Here is a 26,781-nt window from a genome sequence, read left to right as displayed (position 1 = left end):
AACACCTGAGCCAGGTAGAACCTCAGCACATAGCAGCATTTGGTGCCCTTGCACTTTGGTTGCAAACACAGCCACACACAATTATGGCCATGCTGGTTACACCCTTGTCCCCATTGATTGACGATGTACACGGTCCTTCTCCAGACTCTATCCATTTTGGACCCCCACATGAATAGGAAATTTGTTTTGGGAATTGACAGGGTGGTGGTGTGGGGATGGGCCAAACCTGGCCCACGTGCAGCAGGACCGAAAGTTCCTTGCACATTGCACCTGATAATCAGGTTTTACCCGAATGACAGAGATGGGTATCTGTGTGGTTCTCCCTGTCTCCTGGACCTGGGGGTCTTTGTACTGCTCCCCATCTCCTTAAGTTGGTGCTTTGTTCTCCACCACCCCCACAAGAAATCCAAGACCCCTGGATGGAGGGCAGAGGCGCAGAGAGATCAATGAGAACACGGGTAGTTTCAACAGGGTGGGGTCCATTCAGGCGCCTGATAACAGGAGGAACCAAGTGGGAAGGAGGATGCAGGGCATTCGATAGCAGGACATTGCGAGAGAGTGGATTCCTCGAACTCTTGAGGGGAGAAGGCACTGGTCGATCCATCGGTTTAGGTGGGGCAGGGTATAGACATGGCAGCTGACTGGAATTGTCAGCGGGTTACTGAGACCTGGGAAAGGAGGGGAAGGAGGGTGCAGTAGTGTTCTGAGAGTGCTGAGGGAGAGGCAACATGGGTGCCACCTCAAGGCAACGGTCCCCTGATTGTTTGCAGGGATGGGCTCTGTACATAGACTCATAGATATCCAGCACAGAGCATCTTTGTCACCCTGCCACCAGGAAGGAGATATGGAGGAATAAAAGCAGAGCAGCCAGGGAGGGAAATAGCTTCTTCCTACAGGCCGTGCGATTGACAAGGCAACATGAGCTGGATGGGAGCTAAGAATGGAAAGGGTGAGAGGAATATGGACTGATTACAACAGCTCAGCTAGCAGGAGAGAGGGGCTGAAGGGCCTGTTTCTGTTTTGTCTATCTGGACCAGCCTTTTGAGTTCAAGCTTTAAAAAACCCAATCATTTTTAAATTTAATATCAACGGTACAGAATGAATCAAGAGACAAGATGTCTGTCCAGCAGCAAGCGTCGAAGGCACTTCCTGAAACGGAGGCTCTGAAACCACAGGGAGGTTCTGGACGGACAGAGGCCCAGCTTCTTCTGGAAGGAGGAGAGGAGAGGCAGGGGAAATGCGGGGGAAGGGAAGGGGAGGGGAGGGGCTAGGGATGCCGTCCACCATTCACCTCTCCTTTCCTCTACCCCGTTCCCCTCCCCTTTCCACTGCCCGTTCCCCTCCCACATCCCCTCCCCTCTTCCCTTCCCCAGTTCCCATCCCCCGCTCGCCTCCCCCATTCCCCTCCCCCTTCCCTTCCTCCTACTCCTAACCCTAACCCCTAACAAAATCCTAAACCTAACCTTAACACTACCGATACGCCCTACCACCACTCCACGTCCCCTAACTCTATCCCCACCCCGTCCACTAACCCTAACTTTATCCCTACGCCTATGCTGCCCCCTAACCCCAACCCTAATGCTACCCACCATCCCCTAACCCAAAACCTCACTCCTCCTCTACCCCACTGCTCCTACCCCCTTCCCCTATACCTAACACAAACCCACTTCCCCGAACTATAAACCTAACCATAAACCAAGATATAGCCCTACCCCGTCCCCTAACACTAACCCTAATGCTACCTCTACACTGCTCCTTACCCTAACCCTAACTCTACCCAACTTCCCCAACCCTAAACTAAACCCTACCCCTATCCCTTACAATCTACCCCCTTCCCCTAACCCTACCACCTATCCCTTCCCCATACCCACACCCCCTACAACTACCCCCTACCCTATCCCTTACAACCTACCCCCTTCCCCTAACCCTACCTCCTACCCCTTCCCCATACCTGCACCCCCTACCACTACCCCTACCCTATCCCTTACAACCTACCCACTTCCCCTAACCGTACCTCCTACCCCTTCCCCATACCTGCACCCCCTACCACTACCCCCTACCCTACCCCTTACCACAACCCCTACCCTTACCCCCTTCCACTACCCCCTTTCTCCTACCCCCCTTCCCCTCCCCCTCCTTCCCCTAGGTTAGGGGTAGGAAGGGGAAAGGGAAGGGGGAGGGGAAGGGGAGGAGGAGAAGGGGAGGGGAAGGGGGAGGGTTAGGGGAGGGGAAGGGGGAGGGGAAGGGGAGGGGGTAAGGGGAAGGGAAGGGGAGAGGGGAAGGGGGAGGTGAAGGGTGGAGGGCTGGGGTTAGGGCATAGGTGTGAGGGAAGGGGAAGGTGAGCGGGAGGGGTAGAGAAGAAGAGGGGAAGTGGGTGAAGGGACATGGAAAAGGCAGGGAATGGGGTTGGCAGGGCCAGAGGGAGAAGAAGAGGAGGGATTCAGGCCATCATGATGTGTCCGTCCTCTGTTCAGCTGGGATGCGAGGTTCTTCTGGACTCGTGTCTTGTCTCTGAGATCGCTCCTTCTCCTGGGAAGAGAAATATGGGTGATAGAGATATTGTCTCTGAGGCCTGATCACAATGACTTTGGAGGGTCCCAAACCTTCCCCCATCATCCCCCCTACCCCTGAACACTGGAGCCTTTCCCCTTCCTCTGCTTAACCTGAGGAAGTGTGTTTTGGCGAAACCCACGATCTCTCTCTGCAGAGCTCAGAGCAACGGGTCTCCATCAGGCAACACCCTGGTTCTCCACGATATGGCAGCAAGATGCTAGACAATCATGGATGGATCAGTCGAGACCGTTCAGCTGATCCATCTGAACCTACCCCACAACAATGTTACCCTCCCCTCCCTCACACCAATACCCTCCATTTTTCTTTAATTCCTGTCCATATTAAAATCCTTTTCATGCCTTTTTTGGACTAGCCTCCGCTACTACCCCGGCAATGCATTCCAGCCACCCACTACATTCTGTGTGAATAAAATGTACCCCTCACGTCTTGACTAATTTTCCCTCAGCTCACCTTATTTAGACGTCCTCTGGTATTCTCGCCCCAGGAATGCACACAATATTCCAAGTGTGGTCTGACGAGAATTTTATACATCTGCAACGTTACCTCTCGGTTCTTGAACTCAATCCCATGACTCCTGAAGGCCAGCACACAATATACCATCTTAAACTCCCTCTCAATTTGCACAGCAACCTTGAGTGATTTATGGAGCAGGATCTAAATATTTCTCTGTCCTGCACACTGGTCATAATCCTGCCATTAACCAAGTGCTCTGCCCACACATTCTTGTAATCCGCATTCAATGAAGATATTGGTCTATATGAAGCTACTTTTAATGGGTCTCCAACCTTCTTTGGAATAACTGTTATTTGTGCCCTTGAAAATGACTCTGGAAATAAACCTGGACCAGTTGCTTATTTAAGTACATCTGATTTACAGGATTGAACTCCATCTGTCACTTCTCTGAAAACTAGATGACCTATGACAACCTTCTACACTGTCTACAACATCTCTACCTCTGTGTCATCCCCTGACGTACCCACCCTTCCACTCCCATCATCATTCATAAAAATCACAAAGAGCAGGGGTCCCAGAGCAGATCCCTTTGGAGCGCCACTAGTCATTGTTCCATCTACTACTACCCTCTGTTTTCTGCAGACAAGCCAATTCTGAATCCACACAGCCAAGGCTCCATGGATCCCACGCCTCCAGACATTCTGAATGAGGCCTCCGTGGGGACCTTGTCAAGAACCTTACTAAAATCCTCGTGCAGCACATACAGACCTTGACCTTCATCTATTTCCTTTGACACCTCCTCGAAAAACTCAATTTGACTCGTGAAGCAGGACCTGCTCCTCACAAAACTTTCCATGAGTTTGCCCAGCATGTTTGGGCATTGCCCTCGGCCCCAGTATCTGCAGACTTTCTGGCCAGTCCCTCCCTTACCCCTTCCCAGAGCTTCCGCATCCATTACAACATCAAGCATTGCTGCCGAGTACAGGCCCTTTGGCTCATAAAGGCTGTCCTGACCTTTGGAAATGTTCTCCACAACCTTTACCTGTACCACACCCATAGGAACATTGGAAGTGGGAATAGGAGTAGGACAAAAATGGCCTATCGAGCCTGCTCCGCCATTCAATACGATCATGGCTGATCTAATTTATGACCTAACTCGATCTACCCTGCCTTCTCGCCATATCCCCAAATTCCTCTATCATATAAAAATTCTGTTCCCTTACATCCACATGCTCGTCTCAGAGACTTTTATATGTACCTATTCTACCAACCACTACCACTTTCTCCGGTGATGCATTCAAAGCTCTCACAACTCTCTGCATAGAAAAAATCTCGCCTCACCTGACACTTTAGGAAAGGTTTCTGGCTGTTAATTCCATCTAAGACCCCACAATCTTATTTAGAATAAGTTATTAAGCTGTGGAAGGGGCAAGTTGGGAGAGGGAGGAGGGGAGGGAGCTGGTGGGGGAGAGGTGAGAGCTGGTGGGGAGGGGACAAGGCCGTGTTGGGGAGAGGGATCAGGACCGCGTTGAGGTGGTGAACGGGCAGACACGGGTGGATCTACCTGCCGAAATAAAGGAGCAATAAGAAGGCCATCTCGGGATCTACCAGCATCTTCTGGGGCTTGATGTCTCAATGGCAAACCCCCTGAGGATGGATGTAGGCCAGGCTCTGCTACAGCTGGTACATGAACATCTGGCAACACAACGATATAACATGACCCACTCTGCCTCCACACTGGCCGGGTCTATATCCTGAGGATAAGGGGAGGTGGGTGAAGGGCCCCTCCCTGCCAATCAACATCCATCCTCATCATCCTCCCCACCCCTCTCCCCTCACTACCCTTTATCTCCTCACCAATACCCATGGAGACCCTCATGCACCCTTCATCGATATCCAGTCCCCAGCGAGACTCAGCCAGTAAACTCCTTCATATCCTCCAACCCCACCATCCAAGCTTGCCCCAGTGGACAACTTGACCACCCAGACCCACAACCACCTTGATGTAGATCATGGGAATGGGCTGCTTGGCCTTGTTGAAGTGCTGGGCCATGCAGTGAACCGTCTCGGGAACATAGTCCAGACCCAGATTCAAATAAACCTCCTCTTTCTCTTGAACACAGTACAAACCTGTCAGCTGGATTTACCCTCCAACACCCAGCGCCTCTCCCAACAGGAGTGCAAGCCCCTCCTGTTCTCTGTAGGCATGATGCCCCCAGTGCTTAACACAACATGGCATGAATCCAAGGGCTCAGCGAGCAGAGCGTCAACAGGCCGTAGTGGACCCGTCCGCTGCCCCATCATTCGGCTTCTGGTGAGACTGCACAAAATGTGCAGCTCTGACCGACCTCCCTCGTGAGACAAGGATTCACCGGGAGAGAAAAACCATTGACGTTTCGAGATGAGAAATGTCTGCAGCCGGGTGTTGGCTGGGGTCGAACATGTGGAGGCTGAGTTGTTGGGACGATTCAGAGCAGGCGTTGATTTGGAAGCGCACCAAAAGGTTCTGGGGAAGTGAGTTATGGGGGAAAATACATTCGTGAAATGAATTGGGGAAACAGACTGAAGGGGCTGAGTGGCCGAATTTGGCGACCTTGTCTTGTCGTCTTGGCTGCTGCTGTCTGGAGTTGAAATGGCAAGAGGTCATGAGTTAATGGGTGAGGAGCAGGGCAGCCAGCGTTAAGGAGTCGACACTGGTCAGAGGGGCAGGATGGAGGCAACAGAGGGGCTGCAGCGAGACAGATCGATTGAAGGAATGGGGAAGGTAGCAGCAAATGAAATGCATCGGAGTGGGGGTGGGGTGGGTGCAGGTGGATCTTACCTTGACTACAGAGGAGTAGAAGTTGAGAAGAGGGACGATGATGGTGTGATCCAACTTTCGCACGATCTGCAGTTTGCGGTTCTATGGCGAGAGAGGAACATCAGCAAGGCTGGGCGATGGGTCGGGGCCCTGAGGGGCGACTTGTCCAAGTTGAGGGGGGAGGCGGAGAGGAGATTCGTCCAGAGGTCAGAGGTGGGGAACTCCTAGGGAGGCCGAAGTGGGGGACTCATCGAGAGTTGGTGGGGGGGACTTTTCGTGTCGCTGGAGCGGGGACTCATCAGGGGGTTCAATTAAGTATCACTTCAGTTTTTATGATTGTTTTCCAAGCTTCTACTAAACAATTAATTTGCAGAAAATCTCTGATTTTGCCAGGTGTGTGTGTGTGTGTGTGTGTGTGTGTGTGTGTGTGTTGTGTGTGTGTGTGTGTGTGTGTGTGTGTGTGTGTGTGTGTGTGTGTGTGTGTGTGTGGTGGGGAGGGTGGGTGGTTGTGTGTGGGGAGTGGGGGTGCTGTTGTGGGTTTGTGTGACTTTCTCTGTTTCCAAACCCCATGGCTGCTTTGGTCTCTGTCAGATGCTCCTCTTTCCACCCACCCTTCAAAAATGTGTTTGTGGTGTTTTTCAATTGGGTGTAATTGTGTGAAACGGGCTCATGTGTCGCAAGGGCCTGTGAACATGCTGTAGGCCTAAAGTTAAATATCATGATATTCCATTTCCCCACAACTGCTCCTCCCCCTCACCTTGAATCTCTTGTCCTGCAAGATCTTCTTGATGGCAATCAGCTCTCCGGAGTCCACCAGCCTTGCCTGGTACACCACACCGAAAGATCCATTGTCAATGATTTTAACATCTGTGCAGGACACCACCTTGGGGACGTTGGGTCCATGACCCGGTGTGGCCACCTCTGTTGTGACCTTATTGCCATGTTATCTAGGGCAGAAGCAGCAGCATTTACACACCCAGAGGGTACACAACAGGTCATTTATACCAACCCAGCCTTGCTGTCCAAGTTAGTCTCCACCCCTTCCTCTAACTCCCTTCCAAGGGTCACCAAAATGTCAGAATTGGTCCTCTGGTGGTTCTTTCCAGCCTCTCAGTAGAAATATTGCCACCCCAGTTCCCTCTTTGATCACTCTCCTCAGACTGAGGCCAGTTCCGCAGCCGTTCACTTTGTCTACAACCCTCCCTCCATGAGAGCACGTCCCGGGGAGATGAAGCACTCTGAACCCCACCAAGGGTTTAGCAGAAGCCCTCCACATTCCCAGAAGCTCAGCAACACCGTGATCTTCCATGATGCAAGCGAGACCTCGTCGGATGAGGGAGCAGGTGGGGCGGAGATAGACCCATGCTTTATCGCTCAACTCTGCTGGGTCCGCCGTAGCAGAAACACTTTCTAGCACCTTGATCCAGGTCCACTGGGGGAAAGAATCCTATCCAGGTTTGGCGGGTGTGGGGGTGTATGCAAGGGTGGAAGGGATCTTGTAACCCGGGGGGGTTGGGGGTGGGTGGAGGAGTGGTCCTGTCTCTCAGTGGACAGATCCCATTAAGGTGGAGGGGGAGCTCTGTCCCATTTCTGTTGAAAGGTCTACCTTCCATCCCCCTCGCAACTTCTCTTCTCCCTCAGACACCTCACACTCTCCTCTGCCCCGATTCCTCTACCACACTCTTATCCCCCACCCAACACCACCCCCATGGTTTCCCCAGTGCTTTCCATCCCCTCGCACCCCATCCCCCCAGCTCAACCCTATGTCCCCTACCTCTGATCCAATCTCCCTTTACATTACCCTGTGGTGCAACCCCGTTCCTTCATTCTCCCCTCCAATCCTACAGACCCCATCCCTGTATCCCCTCACATGCCATTGTTCTCCCCTCCCCAGCCCCCTCCAGTGGCCTCATAAAGTGCCCTGCACTCAGGATGGGGAGAGGGGATTAAATGCAGCCTCCATTCTCTCCGCCCACACTGGTTGAAGGATGGTGCCAGAGGAGGCTCTGTCCCAGTAGGGGAGCCTGTAACAGGCTCTTTATCTCACCCATTGGTGCAGGGTGCTTCCAAACACAACCCAGTTGATCAGAGGGTCACTGGGATGAGACAGCGTCCTACTCCGACATGGGGGCCAGAATCCCCTTCCAGGAGAGGCATCTTTCTCGTGTTGCTGTGCCATGGCACGACTCAGCTATGGCTGCCCCATGCAGTGACATCATCACCCCCTCTGTGTCATCATCTCCCCCCTCTGTGACACCTCCCCTCTCTGTGACACCACTAGTGTAATGGGCAGGGACATCCAACCATTTAAACCCTCCTCAATTTCCCCAAGCAAGGGGAGAATAATTCAGCTGGTCTAAATTACTCGTTGTTATCTATTCTAACTCCTAGATATTTGATTCCATTTTGCCTCCACATTTGTTGACTATTTTCTTGACATTGGCTCTAATCCCCCTTCCTAAGTGACATGATTTTGCACATATCCCAAAAGAACTTATACCCAGAGATCTCCCCATAGTCCTCCAGGGTGGAGCACAACTTGGGCAATGAGTGTGTCGGGTCTGTCAGATATATCAGAACAACTTCTGCAAATAAATTGATTTCATGCTCTTCCTGGCCTGTTCTGAAACCTTTAATGCCTGAATCCTGGTGAATGGCCTCAGCTAATCACTCCATGGCCAGTACAAACTCACTCACTGGGGGTGTGGGGGGGGGGGGGTGTCTGACCTTGATCGGCATGCCTGTTGGCTTCCTCTGTCCCTCTCATCTCGACATCAGTGGCTCAGGTTGGGAGAGTCTGTGCTGCCTCCTGCAGTGCACAGCAGCACTGCTGGACCACCTTTATCTCCTTATTTTCCTGGGCCCTCTGCAAATCTTTCCTTTCTATGATCTCACATTGGTTTCCCAGGAGAAACACTGGCAGCCAAAAGGCACCCTCTGATTCCCCTTAGATTTTGGGAACCCCGACTTCTTGAAGTGGGACCACACGTGGTGACCTATTTTCTCAAGATGTGGATCCAGGAGCTTGGACCAGTCTACCAATTTGCCGTGGTCCACCAGCATGCTTGCCAAGCTCCCCAACCCTGCACTCTCGTCAGTCCACCACCAGATCTTGTTCTCCCTGCCTGCACTAGATTTCCTGTCCCGATTCCAAAGCATCTCCACTGCAGCTGTGTTCAGTCGGAACTCAAAGGACCCTGCTCACTGCACCAATTATTATGTGTGTGAAACTGATTCGAGGGGTCCCAAGGGTGGAGAATTTGAACACAGTTGTCTTTTATTGACATGTAGTGAAGTCGCATGAGGAGTAAAAGACACACACAGACACAAACTCGCCGGATTAATCGATACACTTGCAACCACTCGTGGAGAGAAGACTTGATAATCAACTTGTCACATACGATACCTTGAACAGGTCATTCATTCACTCATTGATCTTGGATGCCTGTGGGTGGTAGGGGATATGCAGGTGGCCCCAAATACTTGGCATCACCACCCATTGCTGGTCGGACGTTACCCGATAGGGTATTCCACATATGGAGCACGCTTAAATGGTGCTTGATCGGCCCGCTGGCAAGATATCCGAGTATGTGCTGACCATCGTGAGAACATATCACTTTTTATTTTGGCAGGGGAGAGGCCTGATATGGTCAATTTATCAGACTTGGCCAGCTCCCGAACCCCAGCGAATGTGGCCCTTGGTTTTAATTGGTGACAAATAGGGCATTTGGCCATCACAGTTCTTGCAACATCATGAGACCCCCAGATCCTTTGTCCATCATAGTTCCCCCATATGCCCACATTTATGATGCACCAATGCTGCCAAGGCTCCGGGGTCACTCTGCTTGGGGAAAATAGTGGCAGAGCATATTTGAGCAGCTCAGTTCCAAGTGGCATCACGTCAGCTTCAGCGGTTTTCCTGGAGGGGTGTCCATCCACGTGGTGGACCCTGACTATTCTTTTGTTGTTCCACCTCTCAGAAGATCTGCCAGTGCTGTTGTCCTCAGAGCAGGCAGCCATGGATCTGCCTCCCTGTCTCCTGCCGCCGACCCATCCACACTGACGTGCTGTTTGGCACAGCCCAGAAATCCTGTGGCACTAATCGGAAAGGAGGCTCCTGGGCCCGCCTGGTTGTCCCTTTTCGGATCAGTGCCACAGCTGCCAACTTGGACAGTTGGCTCTCCCCTCCACCTCACCCTCTTGTGTCAGTACTTTATCTGTGGTGGGCTGGAGCACTCCCACCTTACACCTCTGTTTTTCGCACCTCCATCAGCCGGAGCCGTCAGTAAACCAAGCTTTTTCCTGCTGTCCAGCATTGAGGATGTTGAACGGTTTGCCCCAGGCCATGGTGCCAAGCTCTTCTTGGGGTCATTCAGGTGGGAGGCTGTCACTTTCGGGCAGGACATGATCTGTTCTTGCAAGTGGCTCAGCCCTTCGGGCCCGGCCTCTCTGCAGTCTGCCATGTACTATTTCTTCGGTCCGCTGTGAGTGGCATCCGCAGATTTAACCCATCACATGTTGGGGAGGTGTGGCTGGAGTGTGACTGCCTCTATTGCCATCTGGTTCTCTGTGGTGAGCAGACGAGCATCTGACACTCACATGGGGAGTCGCGGGAGGCAGCTTCCAGGAGGGAATTGAACCAGAAGCTGTGTGGGACTCGGCGACCTTGCCTCTTTTGCTCGAGGCTCCACTAGGCCATTGTCTTCATGGCAGAGACAAATAATTCAAAGGGTCTTCCAGTTTTGAGGGGTTGGGGGGTGCTTGTGGTCAGTGGCAGTGGTGTTCAACAGCGTGTTTTGCCATTTAAGAAGCCATTTGTTGTTCAGGTCATCAATGAAGCGTAGAGTTTTTTTTTCTGGGCAACATTGTACAGTAGATGGAGGGGCAGGGTGAGATGGGGAATATGTTGGCACCAGTAACCCAAAAGACCCACAAAACTTTGTGCCTCAACTTGTTGGTGGGCACCGCAATGAGGATTTTGCTTTGAGCAACCATTGATATTTCTCTGCTGCCTGGATTCTCAGGAAAAAGACTGTTGGACTAGGACCCTGGACCTTTTCCAGGTGGTGCCTCCCTGGTGCCAGTGTCTGGGGTGTTGCTGCTGGTGTCCAAGACATCCTAAAGTGGGCCAGAGGTTGTGGTATATGGAGATACCAATGACATAGGGAGGAAGAGGGAAGAGTTCCTGAAAAGTGGGTCCAGGGCGTTTGGTGAGAGCTGAAAAGAAATAGCTTGAAGGGACTCATGTTGGGATGACTGTCTGGGCCATGCGACAGTGAGAGCAGGAACAGAATGAGGTGGAGGATGAAGGCGTGGCCTGAAGGTGTGGGTTAAAAGCCCCTTGAGGACATCCTTCTTGCCTTGCTCGGGAGGCTGATGTCGGAAGTCGATGAGCCTTGCTGCCATGTCCTGATGAGCAAGAACATCATGGAGGAGTAATGGATGTCATCAGCGGTGATCTCTTGGAGGTGGAACTGGTCCTTGGCCTGTTTAAACCCCACGTGTGGCTGCGACATCCAGAACGTTGACAGCTTCAACCAAACCATCTGAAGAGCCACCTGGACCGTGACTTCAAGTCCAACTGAAGGGTTGGGTCCTGCTGAGGTCACCACTGTAGCAGACACTTCTGTTGAGGAGAGAAGGGGGAGGGGGTAGGATATTGGGGATTGGGTGGGGGGTGGTTTCTTTATTCTTTCTTTTATAGATGCCACACATTAGATGAGCATTATCATTGTGTGAATTTGTTGTGGTTTTAAGTTTATAAATATTTTTTTTAAATGATCGGCAGGACCACGAGTGGCAGATAGGATCATGGGGACTCTCTCCCCCCAACCCACCCACCCCAAATATCAATGGGATAAACCGGGTTCATTGTCAAAGTTGTCGAGGATCCTTTCCACCTGCCCACAGCATTTGGCAGCTCTTGTCGTCGGGAAAGAAGTCGAGGAATATCGGAGCCAGTTGCACCAGGCCCAGAAACTGATTCTTCCTGCAAGCAGGGAGAATGGAGAATGATGGATGACCGGCTCAGACAAAGACTCCATGACTCTGCTATTGATTCAACAGAATTTATTTCTTTTTTGGGAGGGACTGCACATGTATCATTTGTCTCTCTGTGCATAGGTCCGGTTGTGTATTTGCAGAGGTTTCCACCATGAACACAGTTTCCTCGGGTTCAATTTGAATGGGTACAGAGGAGCTTTCCTGGATTGGAGAATGTATCTCATGAAACAAAATTGACTGAGTTTGGGCTTTTTCCTTTTTCACCCCAAAATTAACTTTATTCTAAAATTATTGACCAAGAGGACAACTGTTCCATGTCTTTCCTCATCCTCGTGTTGCATGCCTATATTCCTTTCACTGCACCTGTTCTCTGTTTAGCATCATTCTACCACTTTGACACCTCGTGGTTACTCCCTGCACTCTGTGGTTGAAGGGGTTCCCCTTAGTCTCTGCCCCTCAAGACCCGGAGGATTAGAGTCCTTCCCCACAGCGCCCTCATGTTGGCTGCGCCAAGCCTCAGTGCTTCTCTGGAATAGGCCGGTGGGCAGCGTTCCCTCATGCACATCTCCATGTGCTAAAAGACCAGCAGGTTAACGTCGAACAGCTATGCCCTTCGGACCTCGATGTTGTTCTGACCTATCAATTCCAAGCAAAATAAATACTAGACCCTTCCTCCTTCATAACCCTCCATTCTTGCAATGGAGGGAGTGCAGAGGTGATTCACCAGGCTGATACCTGGAATGGCAGGAATGACTTATGAGGAAAGATTGCGCAAATTGGAATTGTACTCGCTGGTGTTGAGAAGATTGAGAGGGGATCTCATAGAGACATATAAAATTCTGGCAGGACTGGACAGAATGGATGCAGATGGGATGTTTCCGATGATAGGAAAATCCAGAACCCGGGGCCATGGTTTGAGGATAATAGGCAAACCATTTAGGACCGAGATGAGGAGGAATTTTTTTACCCAGAGGGTGGTGAATCTGTGGAATTCATTGCCATAGAGAGCAGTAGAGGCAGGTTCATTAAATATATTTAAGAGGGAATTAGATATATTTCTTCAGTATAAGGGTATTAAAAGTTACGGAGAGAAAGCTGGGACGGGGTACTGAACTTTAAGATCAGCCATGATCTCGTTGAATGGCGGAGCAGGCTCGAAGGGTCGAATGACCTACTCCTGCTCCTATCTTCTATGTTTCCTTCATTCATGTGTCCAAGAAGCCTTTAAATGCTGCAAATATTTCATCCTTCATCACCACTCCTGGCAAGGCATTCCTGGCACCCACAACTCTGTGTAAAAACAAGTACCCCTGATATTGTCCCTAAACCTTCCTCCCTTTGCTTTGGGCTTCTAGTGTTTGCTTCTCTTATCTGGGTTTCAGGCAGACCAAAGGGCATCTTTCACTGAGATTCTGGTCTTCCAGCAGTTCTGGATGTCTGTCTCTGGATGCTCTGCTCAGGGGACCACCCCGCAGTATCTCATCAAGTCCTAGTCTCTGTGTCAGCAGGAATTCCATGCTGACCACTGCCTGATGGCCCTGTGGTCAATAGTGTTTGTCTATGCAACCATTCCCATGAAGGTGATGGGGCAAAGTCCTGCTGACTAGGACATTGTGTGGCATCAGGGCCAGACCAATCTTTCGCAACACCTGAGCCAGGTAGAACCTCAGCACATAGCGGCTTTTGGTGCCCTTGCACTTTGTTTCCAAGCACAGCCATACACAATAGCCACGCTGGTTAGGGTTATGCCCCCATTGATTGACGACGTACATGGTCCTCCAGACTCTGTCCATTTTGGACCCCCACATGAATAGGAAATGTGTTTTGGGAATTGACAGGGTGGAGGTGTGGGGATGGGCCACACCTGCCTCACGTGCAGCAGTACCAAGAGCTCCTTGCAGCTGATGACCAGGTTCTACCGGATTGACAGAGTTGGGCATCTCTGTGGTTCTCCCTGTCTCCTGGAACTGGGGGTCTCCTTACTGCTCCCCATCTCCTTGAGTTGGTACTTTGTTCTCCACCATCACCACAAGAAAACCAAGACCCCTGGATGGAGGGCAGAGGCACAGAGAGATCAGTGAGAATACGGGTAGTTTCAACAGGGTGGGGTCCATCCTGATGCCTGATAACAGGAGGAAACCAACGGGGGAGGAGGATGCAGGGCATTCGATAGCAGGTGGGGCAGGGTGTAGACATGGCAGCTGACTGGAATTGTCAGGGGGATACTGAGACCTGGGAGAGGAGGGGAAGGAGGGTGCAGTTGTGTTCTGACGAGAGAGTACTGAGGGAGGGGCAACATGGGTAGAACCTCAAGGCAAGGGACCCCTGAATTTTTTGCAGGGATGTGCTCTGCAAATAGACTCACAGATATCCAGCAAAGAGCATCTTTGTTCCCCCTGCCATCAGGAAGGAGATATGGAGGAATAAAAGCAGAGAAGCCAGGGAGGGAAATAGCTCCTTCCCACAGGCCGTGAGATTGACAAGGCAACATGAGCTGGATGGGAGCTAAGAATGAAAAGATGGAGAGGAATATGGACAGATTACAACAGCACAGCCAGCAGGAGAGTGGGGCCGAATGGCCTGTTTCTGTGTTGTCTATCTGGACCAGCCTTTTGAGTTCAAGCTTTAAAAGACCAAACCATTTTTAAATTTAATATCAACGGTATAGAATGAATCAAGAGACAAGATGTCTGTCCAGCAGCAAGCGTCGAAGGCACTTCCTGAAACGGAGGCTCTGAAACCACAGGAAGGTTCTGGCCGGAATGAGGCCCGGCTTCCTCTGGAAGGAGGAGACGAGGCAGGGATAATGTGGCGGAAGGGGTGGGGAGGGGAGGGGGTAGGAATGCCTTCCTCTATTCAACTCCCATTTCCTCTACACCGTACCCCTCCTCATTCCCCTGCCCATTCCCGTCCCCCATCATCTCCGCATTTCCCGTGCCCCACTCGCCTTCCCCGCTCCCCACCCCAACCTAACCCTAACCCCTAACAAACCCTAACCTTAAGGTTAACACTACCGATACCCTTAAACACTACACCACGTACCCAACCCTAACTCTTATTTCCACCCTGTCCCCTAAACCCAACCCTAATCCTACCCACCTTCCCCTAACCCCAACTCACACCCCACCTCTACCTCCTACTCCTACCCCCTTCCCCTAAACCTAACACAAGCCCACTTCCTGAACTCTAAACCTAACCCAAAACCTCGACCTAACCCGAACCCACATCACCTAACCCTAAACCTAACTGTACCTCTACCCGTCCCTGACCCTTTTTAATTCTACCCACATTCCCCAACCCTAACCTAAACCCTACCCCTATCCTCTACACCTACCCCCTTCCCCTAACCCTACCCCATACCTGCACCCCCTACCACTATCCCATTACCTACCCCTACCCTCTCACTACCCCCCTTTCTCCTACCCCCTTCCCCTATCCCTCCTTCCCCTAAGTTAGGGGTAGGAAGGGAAGGGGAGGGGAAGGGGAGGAGGGGTAGGGGAGGAGGGGAAGGGTATGAGGCGAAGGGGAGGGGGAAAGGAGAGGGGAAGGGGAGGTGAAGGGTGGAGGGCTAAGTTTAGGGCATAGGTGCGAGGGTAGGTGAAGGGGAAGGTGAGCGGGAGGGGGTTGGAATGGAGGAGAGGTAGGGGAGAAATGGTGGGGGGGGAAGTGGGTGAAGGGATATGGAAGAGGTGGGAAATGGAGTTGGCAGGGCCAGAGGGAGAAGGGGAGAGGTTCAGGCCATCATGATGTTGTCCGTCCTCTGTTCAGCTGGGCTGCAATGTTCTTCTGGACTCGTGTCTTGTCTCTGAGATCGCTCCTTCTCCTGGGAAGAGAAATACGAGTGATAGAGATGCCGTCTCCGAGGCCTGATCACGATGACTTTGGAGGGCCCCAACTCTTCCCCCATCACCCCCCTTCCTACCCCTGCACACTAGAGCCTTTCCCTTCCTCTGCTTTACCTGAGGAAGTGTGTTATGGAGAAAACCACAATCTATATCTGCAGAGCTCAGAGTACCGTGTCTCCATCAGGCAACACCCTGGTTCACCACGACATGGCAGCAAGATGCTGGACAAATCATGGATGGATCAGTCGAGTCCCTTCAGCTGATCCATCTGAACCTACCCCACAACAATATTACTCTTCCCCCCCTCTCACCAGTACCTTCTGTTTTTCTTTTATTCCTCTCCATATTAAAATCTTTTTCATGCCTTTTTTGGACCAGCCTCCACTACTACCCCTGGCAATGCATTCCAGCCACCCACTACATTCTGTGTGAATAAAATATCCCCCTCACATCTTGTCTAAAGTTCCCTCATCTCACCTTATTTAGACGTCCACTGGTATTCTCGCCCCAGGAATGCACACAATATTCCAAGTGTGGTCTGACTAGAATTTTATACATCTGCAACGTTACCTCTCAGTTCTTGAACTCAATCCCCAGACTCCTGAAGGCCAGCACACAATATACCATCTTAAACTCCCTCTCAATTTTTTTCAAAATTTATTTATAGTTCTCCATACATTCATTTGAAATTGACTTAGTATAATATTACATAATAGATACTAAATAATTTTCAAATTTTCACCCCCCCCCCCACCTCCCCTAACCCCTTAGGATACCACCTTGTGGTGGTTAATTCCCAAAAACCCAAATGGGTGTGGTATAAACCACAAGTGGCATATGACCTTCGGGAGCAGAAGTACCACCCCCTCCCCCCCACCCCCATGCAGACAAAATACATGTATAAACCGAAAAATCATCATTTCTTATATCCATAAAACCCCGGTCCATCAATTTAACCAATCTTATTCATAAACACTTTTTTTGAAAATCCAAACTTGATATTAAATTTTCACCCTTTCCACCCTCCCAACACTGAGTTAAACATTGTTTACAATCAATAAAAGTTTTTTTTTTAATTTTTTTTTCAAGTCTTCCTGAATTTCATCCACTGAATTAAAACACCTCTGAACATCCCAGTTCAACACCGAATCTTCCATTCTTCTCAGTCTCAAGTTGAATTTGTAGCTTACTTTCAAAAAAAGTTTTTTTCAAATCTTTTAAAATTTTCTTGAACATAATTCCTTCGGTCTTGATCTTCTAAAGCATCAATGTTATTCATAAGTTCTTTCTTATGTGTTTCCCAATTTAATACCAAATTTTCCACTTTGTCAATCTTCTCAATGTTAAGTTGAAATTATTGTTTATTTTCAAGAAAAACTTATTCAAAATTTTTAACTCCTCTTGGACATTGCTCCTTCGACTTTAATTTTATAAATCATCAATCTTGTTCATAGTTTCTTTCTACTGAATTTCCAAATTTAATAATAAAGTTTCCGTTTTTTCCAATTTTCTTAATATTAAACTGATCTTGTTGTTTAGTTTAAAAAAAACCTTTTCAAAACTATTAAAATCTGTTTGCAATGTATGCATACTCACAGATAATAAATTCACTCTTCCAATATTCCATCCCCAAAAAAAATCACTGATAAACCTTATTGCAGGTCAAGGAGTTCCATATATATGTTTATCTTCAGAAAATATTTCAAATCAACATTCGTCGCCATCTTTCAAAAAGGAGTCCGAAATCAACTTTAATAAGTTCTGTTGAGGAGAAAATTCCAGCACCAACTCCGGCTCTGTCTGGGCAAATAGGTCAAATTTCTTCCAAAGTCAAAGAATGTAATTTTGTTCTGTATTTATAGATAATAAATTCATCCTTCCGATATTCCATCCAAAAAAAATCACTAATAAACTTTAATGTTATCTGGATTTTTAAAACTCACGGGCAACCAATGCCAATTACTGCAATTTATCTTTATAAAACATTTCAAATCAATATTCATCACCATCTTTCAGAGGGGTGTCCAAGGCCAGCTTATCCGACAGTCCAATTAATGAGCTCCGTTCTTAAGAAAATTCCAGCCTTGACTCCGTGGTTCTGTCTGGGCAAGTAGGCCGAGTTTCTTCCAAAGTAGGAGAGTGTAGTTTTGTTCTGTATTTGAACTCTATTTTCCTTAATCTTTGTTGCCATTTTAAACTAAAAACAATTGATAAACAAAACAAAGACTTTTAACAGAAAAGAAATATTCTTAAAGTGGGTATATATATATAACTGCCTGGCGGAGACCGGGAATGCTCGTCCGCTCCCTATGCCATCTTGCCACGCCCCCCAATTTTCACAGCAACCTTGAGCGATTTATGGAGCAGGATCTAAATATTTCTGTAAGTGTGATAATCTCCCAAATATTTATATATGTAGCGGATACTTCAATAGAGCTACTAAAGCAACACACACATACCAGGTTAGTCAACACAAGACTGCTTTATTCATTCTTTACAGGCTTCTTCTATTTACAGCATGTCCCGGGCTCCATGGGTCAAGGTGCGACATCATTTATGAGTTTTCTGCAGATCCACAGGACCACAGGTTTAAATTAAGCCCTGTGAGTGTCCTGTACCTTCCGGCAGGGGAAATCACAGATCAACGTGCCGTTCCTCGGCACGCAGCACCACGTGCATGCGGTCAATTAAATGGCTGAGTTCCCAGCTGTCTGCCTTATGATTTCATGTGCTCGCCAAATAACCTTGCCCTCTCGGCCCGCTATACAGCTGCTACACCCCCCCAGAACCGTCGCCAGAAAGTAAAACAGCAGCTGCATGCACCTTAGGTGGACACCCTCATTGTCTGGGCTGGGGGCACTGAATGGGTGAAGCGGGATCCACATGGGCAGGGTTGTGTCTGTCCAAACTAAACAGCTGTGAATGTCCCCTAATGTCCAAAGTATACTCAAACCTATCCTTCTTCACCACGCAGAAAAAGCCCTCATACGGGTCATTGTAACAGCACTCCTGGGTCCTGTCTGCACACAAAAACAAAATCAGCGTCCAGGAGTGGTGGGGCATGTTCTGTTAAGGGGATCCAAGCCAATGGGTAGGAAAGCTTTGCTGATCATGATACCATGTCGAAGCTGCTGAAGGATGTTCAGATCAGAGTTGGTTGAAAAATAAATGTCCCATGAAACTGTAAGGACCAGACCATAAACCATCTCTGCGGACAATGCAGATATATCTTGCGTTGAAGCTGTGCGCACTCCCAAAAGAGTTCATGGCAACTCATCAACCTAATTGGGACAAGTGAGTCGGGCCTTAAAAGTGGACTTCAGTTGTTGGTGGGAACGTGGGTTAATTGTGTTCCATGGACTGAATTAATGTGGGAAAACCAAATCTGGCCATCCAGTTGACGATGAATGCTCTGGCCCTTTTGTCAGTGTCACTGGATGGCAACGGGATGGCCTCTGGCCAGCGCGTGAAATGTTCTACAACTGTTAGAATGTATCTCATGTTTTGAGATTCTGGCAATGGTCCAAGCAGGTCCATATGCACATATTCCAACTGCCTGCATACTGTCAGTAAATGTTGAAGAGGTGCCTTAGTGTGGCACTGAATTTTGGCAGTCAGGCAGGAGATAGTTGTGCAAACCCATTGCACGACGCCTTTTCTCAGTCCATGCTATACATATTTATTTGACATGAGCTTGACAGATATTCTGATGGATGGATGAGATAAGCTGTGTCTCTGGTCAATAAGGTGTTTCCTCCAAGATGCAGGAAACATTGGTCAAATGTAGCCCAAAAACATGTCACAAAGTAAGGTTGGCCACCCAGTTGTGCTGCCCCCTGCTGTATGTCCAGGTTAGTAATGGCCGTACTGTATGCCTGAACATCGGGGTCCATTGCCTGGACACTGGTTAATTCAGGAATATCAATGTCACCCTGAATATGATATACAGTCGGTCTGGACAGAATATTCGTGATGCCATTGTTTTTACCAGATGTTATCCAAGTAGATGTAAGGGAACTCTAAATCTCTGCCCAAAGTGTCTATAACCCGCTGGCAGGTTTGAACACCATTCTGCAACTCAAGAGGCATCCAAAGACATTCAAAAAGCCCAGAAGGGATAATAATCACCATTTTAGGAATATCTTCCTCATGGATGGGATCTGATGGTATCTCATGACAAGGTCAACCTTGATGAAAGCACAGAAATTGTGCAGATGGGAGGCAAAATCTTGCATATGAGGGACGTTAAGACAGTGGGTCTTATCCTGAGATATGGTCTGCTGGCCTTCATAAATCATAGCATAGACTAGAGTATAGCTGGAAAGTGATGCTGCAACTGTTTAAGGCATTGGTAAGGACAGGTTTGGAGAATTGTTTTCAGTTCTGGTCTCAAATATAGGAATGAAATAGATAACGTGGAGAGGGTGCAGAAAAGATTTACTAAAATGTTACGTGGCTTACAACATCTCGAGTACAGAGAAAGATTAAGGAGACAGCGACTTTATTCATTGGAACGTAGGTGGATGAAGGGGGTTATGATAGAGGTATTCAAAATTATGAAAGGAAGAGATAGACTGGACGTGAATAGACTCTTTCCCCTGAGGGCAGGGTAGGTTGGAACAAGAGGGCAGGACTTCAAGGTAAGGGGCAAATTTTAGGAGGAATGTGAGAGGATGCTTCTTCACTCAGAGAGTGGTGGCAGAATGGAATGATCTTCCAGAAGAGATAATTGCGGCAGGGTCCTTTCTGTCATTTTAGAGAAGTTTGGATGTGTACATGGATATGAGGGGGTTGGAGGGATATGGCCAGAGTATTGGTGGGGAAAACTAGTGGAGTTGTTCATGTGAACTGGCACAGACTCGAAGGGCCGATATGGCCTGTTTCCGTGCTGTAAACTGTCATATGGTTATATGTGCTGGGCTCCACGGGACAAGGTGGGACATCATTAAGAGTTTGCTGCCAGCGGGTTTGATTTAAGCCCCGTGAGTATCCCGCGCTTTCCGGCAGGAGACTCCAAAAATCGAAAAGATGAATTAACTATTTCCATGAGCCCTCCCCTTTTATGTCTATTTTTCTAAACCCACTCCATGATCTTGAAATATTCACTTAACCCAACCCATATTTCTTCTCCCATTCAAAGCACTCAGTAATACACCAAGGCAGTAAAATAAAGACTCAATGCTGGGTATACTCAGCAGATCATCTACTGGAAAAAATAATCGGAGTTAAAACCTTCAGGTCGATAATCTTTGACTGGGATTCAGAAAGATGATCAAATAAATCTGATTCTCTTTGCTGAGAAAAAGAAGAGGGGAAATAACAAATTGAATATGTGGGATTAAAAGCCCGAGCAGCAGAAATGGCAGTGGTGCTGGATGAGTGGAGTCGACTCGTTGATCAGCACATCTGTCTGGATGGAGGGGTAAAGGATAAACAAGACAAACATGATGCCGTCACTGTGAGGTACAATACGACAGCTGCAGAGAATCTGAAATGAAGGAATGGTGAAAATACTTGTTTTTGGATCAATGTGACAAAATTTGACCTGACAAAAGAAAACAAAATTGCTTTGCTCTGCCAGAACTCTCTAGATCAAGGGGCACAATAAAATAATCCAGAAGCCAACATTATGAAATTGAACAGCAAAGTTATAGAAATCGGCAGCAAGAGATAAAACACAGTTACGTAATTCCATGAAAGTGGTGTCACAGGACGACAGGGATCTAAAGACAGCTTTTGTCATCTTGGCCTTCATTAATTAACATATTGAAAATAAGAGTTGGGAAGTTATGATGAGGTTGGATAAGATGATGGTGAGGCCAAATATGGAGTATTGTGTGTAGTTCTGGTCACCTAGCTACAGGAAGGGTATTAGTAAGATTGAAAGAGTGCAGAGAAGATTTACTAAGACGCTGCCAGATCTTCAGGAGTTGAGCTGCAGAGAAAGGTTGAACAGGTTGGGACTTTATTCCTTGGAGTGTCGAAGAATGAGTAAAAGATTGCTTAAAGTGGCATATGAATGGGAAAAAAGGCTGAGAAAGACTGCAGTGGACCCAATTGTGAAGGAAATATTTTGCCTGAGAAAAATTGTCATTGGCCCATTTCCTCTGGAGTTATGAAACCACGCACAGAACAGGTCAATGACGTACAATTAAAACAGTGGTTTTCAAACTTTTTCTTTCCAATCACATACCACATTAAGTAATCCCTTACTAACAGAGCACTTCTGTAAAAGGGATTAAGTGGAATATGATCCGGGGGGTGGGGTGGGGGGTGGAGGAGGAGTTTGAAAATCACTGCTCTTGATGAAAAGGTTTCTCCATCTCCGTTTTAAGCAGACATCCTTTTATTCTGAGGTTGTGCCCACTGGTCCTAAACTCTCCCACTACTGGCAAAATCCTCTCTATCCAGCCCTTTCACTATTCATCAGATTGCAATAAAGTCCTGCCTCATCCTTCTAAACTCAGGCGAGTCCAGACCCAGAACCATCAAATGCTCCTCCAACATTATTCCTCTCATCCCCAGGATCATTTTTGTAAATCACCTCTGGGCCATCACATCCTCTCTTCGAAATGGGGCCTAAAATTGCTCACAACACTTATTAGATCAGGACAACAAGAAGGTGGTCACGGGAGGGAAGACAGCTGCAGGGCTGCCTAGAGTCCATGGATTTGATGGTGTTCAAGGAGTCAGCTGAGGGCAGGGGGGATTGTCGTGGAAGAATGGCATCGGAAAATGACGTGAGAAGACACCTCTCCCTGACTAAACTGTTCAATACTCGAACTGTAGTGACTTTTTTGATTTTTATCAATGTTTTGAACAGTAATTTACTACAGTAGGATTCTGGAAATGAAGAAAGGAAAAAAGCAGTGTTGGGCACTGCCAGTTGCCTCAATAATCACAGAGAAAAAGAATTAGGGGAATGATAGGCTTTATTACACACAAGACTGCAGGCCCGGGTCCAAGTGAGGGAAGTGAAGGGATGGAAGAGGTGGCTCGACCTTTATGGCCGGGTCACAGTGGAGGAGTTCAGGGAGGATTCTAGGAGAGGATGTCATCAGGAGGGTGGGCCATCCCATGCCTGTACTGGTAAGTACATACAATACCATTTCATTACCAGCAACTTAGAAAAAACCTAGGTTTTCAACCTGTGAAAAGTGCAGAAGAAGCAAGGCCGACCTTCCAGAAGGAACCTCGGGAGCAGTTAGAGATAGATCCGAATCCTCAACGTGGAACTTGGGAGAAGCTGGAAGAAACATCCACATCCTCTGCGCATCCAGTGACGCAAGATGTCGTCAATTTGTTTGGCCTGGGGGCGGGCCAGGAGGAGTGCGAGGTCTGCCGGAAGATATTGAAGGTTCAGATCCTGTAAAATTATTTTAGGAAATGGATTCCAGAGATGCTGGGAGTCGAGTCTTTTGAGATCGGGCTCATAGGGCGTGAAGGAGAAAACCTTTTCTGGGTCACATGTCAAGAGCGCTTCTTTTAAGATGTTTGTGATATCAGGATAGAGAAATTATATTGTGGCTTGCGGATCAGAAAGTCGCCTTGATCAAAGCCCTACGATGTATCAAGGCAATAGGGTTTTATTTTAAGCTGATTTAAGTCAGGAGATTATTAAGTGATGGAAAGAGTTTAATCTGGTCAAAGCAGTGCTGTGGAAGAAAGGGTATAAGTTTACTTTTTGGTATCCGATTATATTTAAGGTGATTTATGGGCAAGATCAGTCTCAATGTTTTGAGAGTCCTTATGGTGCATTATCTTTTGCAAATTCCTTCCCAGATTTGAAGGAATTGATGGGGAAAATGCCCGAGGATAAGATTGGGAAGGGAATGGGAATCGGTGAATGATGTTGAAGATGAAGCTCAATCTCAATGTGGCTGTTATCACTGGGATGACTGATGGGTTTTAATGTTCGGTTGGGGGGTGATGGTTGACTCTACTACTTCTAAAGTCATCTGCCACTTGCGGTATTGACTGCACCTGGTCCACAGAGGGGGGTCTGACTCTTGGGCTCTTAGGTTTTTACATTTTTTACAGGGGTTTCTTATTGTTTGAAAGGGGGGTTTGGGTTTGAAAAAAAATTATATCTAATTGTAATTGCTGTGTGAAGTGTCAAACTCAGGAGGAAATTAAGTTATGGCTCATTTAAATTTTGTGATCTTTAATGTTATACGACTTAATAATCCGATTGAAAGGAAGGAAATATTAAAGAAAATGAAGGTTGATCTTGCTTTTTTGCAACAAACTCATTTGTCTGAGAAAGAACATATGAAATTGAAAAGAGATTGGGTTGGACATGTTTTTCATCTCCATTTAATTCGAAAGCTCGAGGTGTTGATACTTTGGTTCATAAGAAGATACCGTTTCAGTTGGAATCATTCTCTGCCACATTGGGTCGAGAGCTGTTGGTGAATTGTAAAATTTTTGCTGAAGCATGGACTTTGATGAATGTTTATCCACCAAATGAAAATAATGAAGACGCTATTTGTGAAATTTTTTGAATCTGGGTCAAGCTAATGAAAATATTTTGGTTGGTGGGGATTTTAATTGTATGTTGGATAAATTTCCAAAAACTGCACAAAGAACCAAAATGGCAAAATTGATGTTAGACTCAATGAAAGATTTGAATTTGGTAGAAATCTGGAGGAAATTAAATCTGACAGAATAACTTTTCTCTTTATTCACCCAGACATGATTCTTTTTTGAGAATTGACTTTTGCTTAATGTTAGCACAATTACAGGGTCGATTTATACATGCAGAGTATAAGAGTGGGATTTGTCTGATCATTCCTCATTGTTAAGTAGAAGTACACAATCCTTTATCCCGACATCTAAAATCCGGAAAGCTCCAAACACCAGCAAGTGGAGAGAGAGACGGCAGCGCGAGGCAGGCGGGAGAGGGGTGGTGGGGAAATGGCAGCATGACTGGAAGGGAGTGGGGGTGGATACAGCAGCACAATTTGGGTGGGCTTAAATCTGGGTTTCTGAAATCTAGAAAAATCTGAAATTCAGAACACAGTGACCCCCCCCCCCCAAGGGTTCTGGATAAAGGATTGTGTACCTGCACATGTTCTGGTTTGCATAATGTAGACACCCCTTATCGGTGAATGTTTAATGGGATGTTATTGAAGCAACCAAAGTTTCTAAGTTATATCAAAGACCATATTCAGTCTTATTTGCAAATTAATACATATTCAGTACAAAGTAAATTTGTTTTGTGGGATGTTTTAAAAGCTTATTTAAGAGGTCTGATAATCAATTATACTGCAAGAATTAAGACACAGCATTTGGCAGAGAGCCAAAATTTGGAGAAGGAAATAACAATTTGAGAGAAGGAATTCCAACGAAATTCGATTGTGGATAAAAAGACTTTTTTGATTCAGTTGAAAGTGTTACAATATAATGCAAACATATAAATATGAAAAATTAATACAATGATCCAAATAGCATTACTATGAGTAAGGAGAAAGAGCGTATAAGTTTTTCGCTCGGCAATTAAAGACTGAACAGGCATCAAGGACAATAAATGCGATAAGAAATAATTCAGGAATCACTTTTAAACCTCAGGAAATGAATAATGAATTTCACTCATTTTACCAGAATTGATATTCTTTTGAAGTAAGTCAGGATGAGGAACGTGTTGAGTCTTTTTTAGGTCGCTTGGAGTTATTGGTTTTGGAAAATAAAGATAGGACAGAATTGGAAGTTCCTTTCAATTATTTAGAAATTGAAGAAGCGATATTGAATATCACCTGGAGAAGATGGGTTTACAGGAGGGTTTTATAAAGAATTTTATGAAGTCTTGTCTCCTGTTTTGATGGATGTTCTTAAACAATCTACAGAAGAGCAAAAGCATTTCCAGAATCCTTTTCTAGAGCTAGAATTAGTTATTGCAAAAAAGAAAGAGCCCCAATGAAAGTTGCCTCATATCGAACAATATCTTTATTAAATGTAGATTATAAGATAGTAGCTAAGGTATTGGGCAATAGACTTGCGAAGTATTTAACACGTTTAATCGAGCCTTTGATCGAGTTGAAAGGTACTTTTTATTTAAAATACTTGAAAGATTTAAGTTTGGAACTTTTTTACCTGGTTGGTTTAAAGCCTTGTATAAAAAGCCTTTGGTGAGTATGGTGACAAATGGACAAATTTCAGATACGTTTAATTTAACACACTCCACAAGGCAAGGTTGTCCTTTGTCTCCATTGGTGATAGAACCGCTAGCCCAAGCTATAAGACAAAATGATAAAATTAGTGGGATTAAAATAAATGAAGAGAATATAAGGTTCCTTTGTACCAATATATTTAACAAATCTTCAGTAATCATTATGACATCGACAAACCTATTTGGTTCAATATGGAAAAATGTCTGGTTATAAGGTTAATCGGGATAAGAGGAACATATTACTAAAAACACAGGAAGATTATCCTGCTTGTAAGCAGATTACACAGCTTAGATGGACTAAGAAAATTAAATATTTAAAGCTAATGGTTGATGTGGATTATGTGTAAGTTTAACTATGTTTCTCTATTGATAAAATTAAAGCTGATTTAATTAAATGGAAAGATCTTCCTTTGACATGAATGGCACATGTGAATTGTATTAAAAATGAATATTTTTCCTTGAATTCAATATCTTTTTCAATCAATTCCATGTTCGTGTCCAAACATATTTTTTTAAAGAGTTATGCAGCAATCAGAATATTTTTATAGAAAGGTTCATTGTCTAGAGTATTGTTGCAAAACTTAACATGGTAATATGCATTAGGGACAACAATGGCCTCATCTTCAGAATTATTTATTAAATTAATAGTTAATTATCAGTTAAAATTTATTAATAGGATGTTCAATGTTAATCAACCTCCACACTGGGCTAAAGTGTTATTATCATAGATTTCACATTTTATTATACATTAGTGTATATTTAGATGGACTCCTCGTCTTTTGCTTTATTATAATTTGCCAGTATTATGACATGTATGTGATACTTGGTATAAAAGAAATCTGTCAATAGGAACTGGAGATAAGGTTTCATTACAAATTCCATCATATCAGGATAAATACATCTCCTTCTCGATGAATAATCTCAGTGTTTAAAGATTT

At 46.7% G+C, this 26,781-nt stretch overlaps 2 long non-coding RNA genes across 2 annotated transcripts; both read right to left on the bottom strand.

The window, feature by feature from the left end:
- Positions 1-2,113: 2,113 nt before the first annotated feature.
- On the bottom strand, positions 2,114-8,006 carry LOC138745267 (uncharacterized). The gene is made up of 4 exons (XR_011346117.1): positions 7,875-8,006; positions 6,585-6,774; positions 5,849-5,929; positions 2,114-2,529 (listed from the first exon to the last, which is right to left on the bottom strand). It is a non-coding gene; the product is annotated as an uncharacterized lncRNA (long non-coding RNA).
- An 8,560-nt stretch (positions 8,007-16,566) lies between these two features.
- LOC138745266 (uncharacterized) lies at positions 16,567-25,891 on the bottom strand. Its single transcript, XR_011346116.1, has 3 exons — positions 25,768-25,891; positions 22,855-23,013; positions 16,567-17,872 (listed from the first exon to the last, which is right to left on the bottom strand). It is a non-coding gene; the product is annotated as an uncharacterized lncRNA (long non-coding RNA).
- Positions 25,892-26,781: the final 890 nt, after the last annotated feature.

This window comes from Narcine bancroftii, chromosome 11 (genome assembly GCF_036971445.1).
Source record: "Narcine bancroftii isolate sNarBan1 chromosome 11, sNarBan1.hap1, whole genome shotgun sequence".
NCBI classification, from domain to species: Eukaryota; Metazoa; Chordata; class Chondrichthyes; order Torpediniformes; family Narcinidae; genus Narcine; species Narcine bancroftii.
Note: the sequence above shows the minus strand (reverse complement) of the source record. Positions and strands in the feature narration are given on the sequence as shown.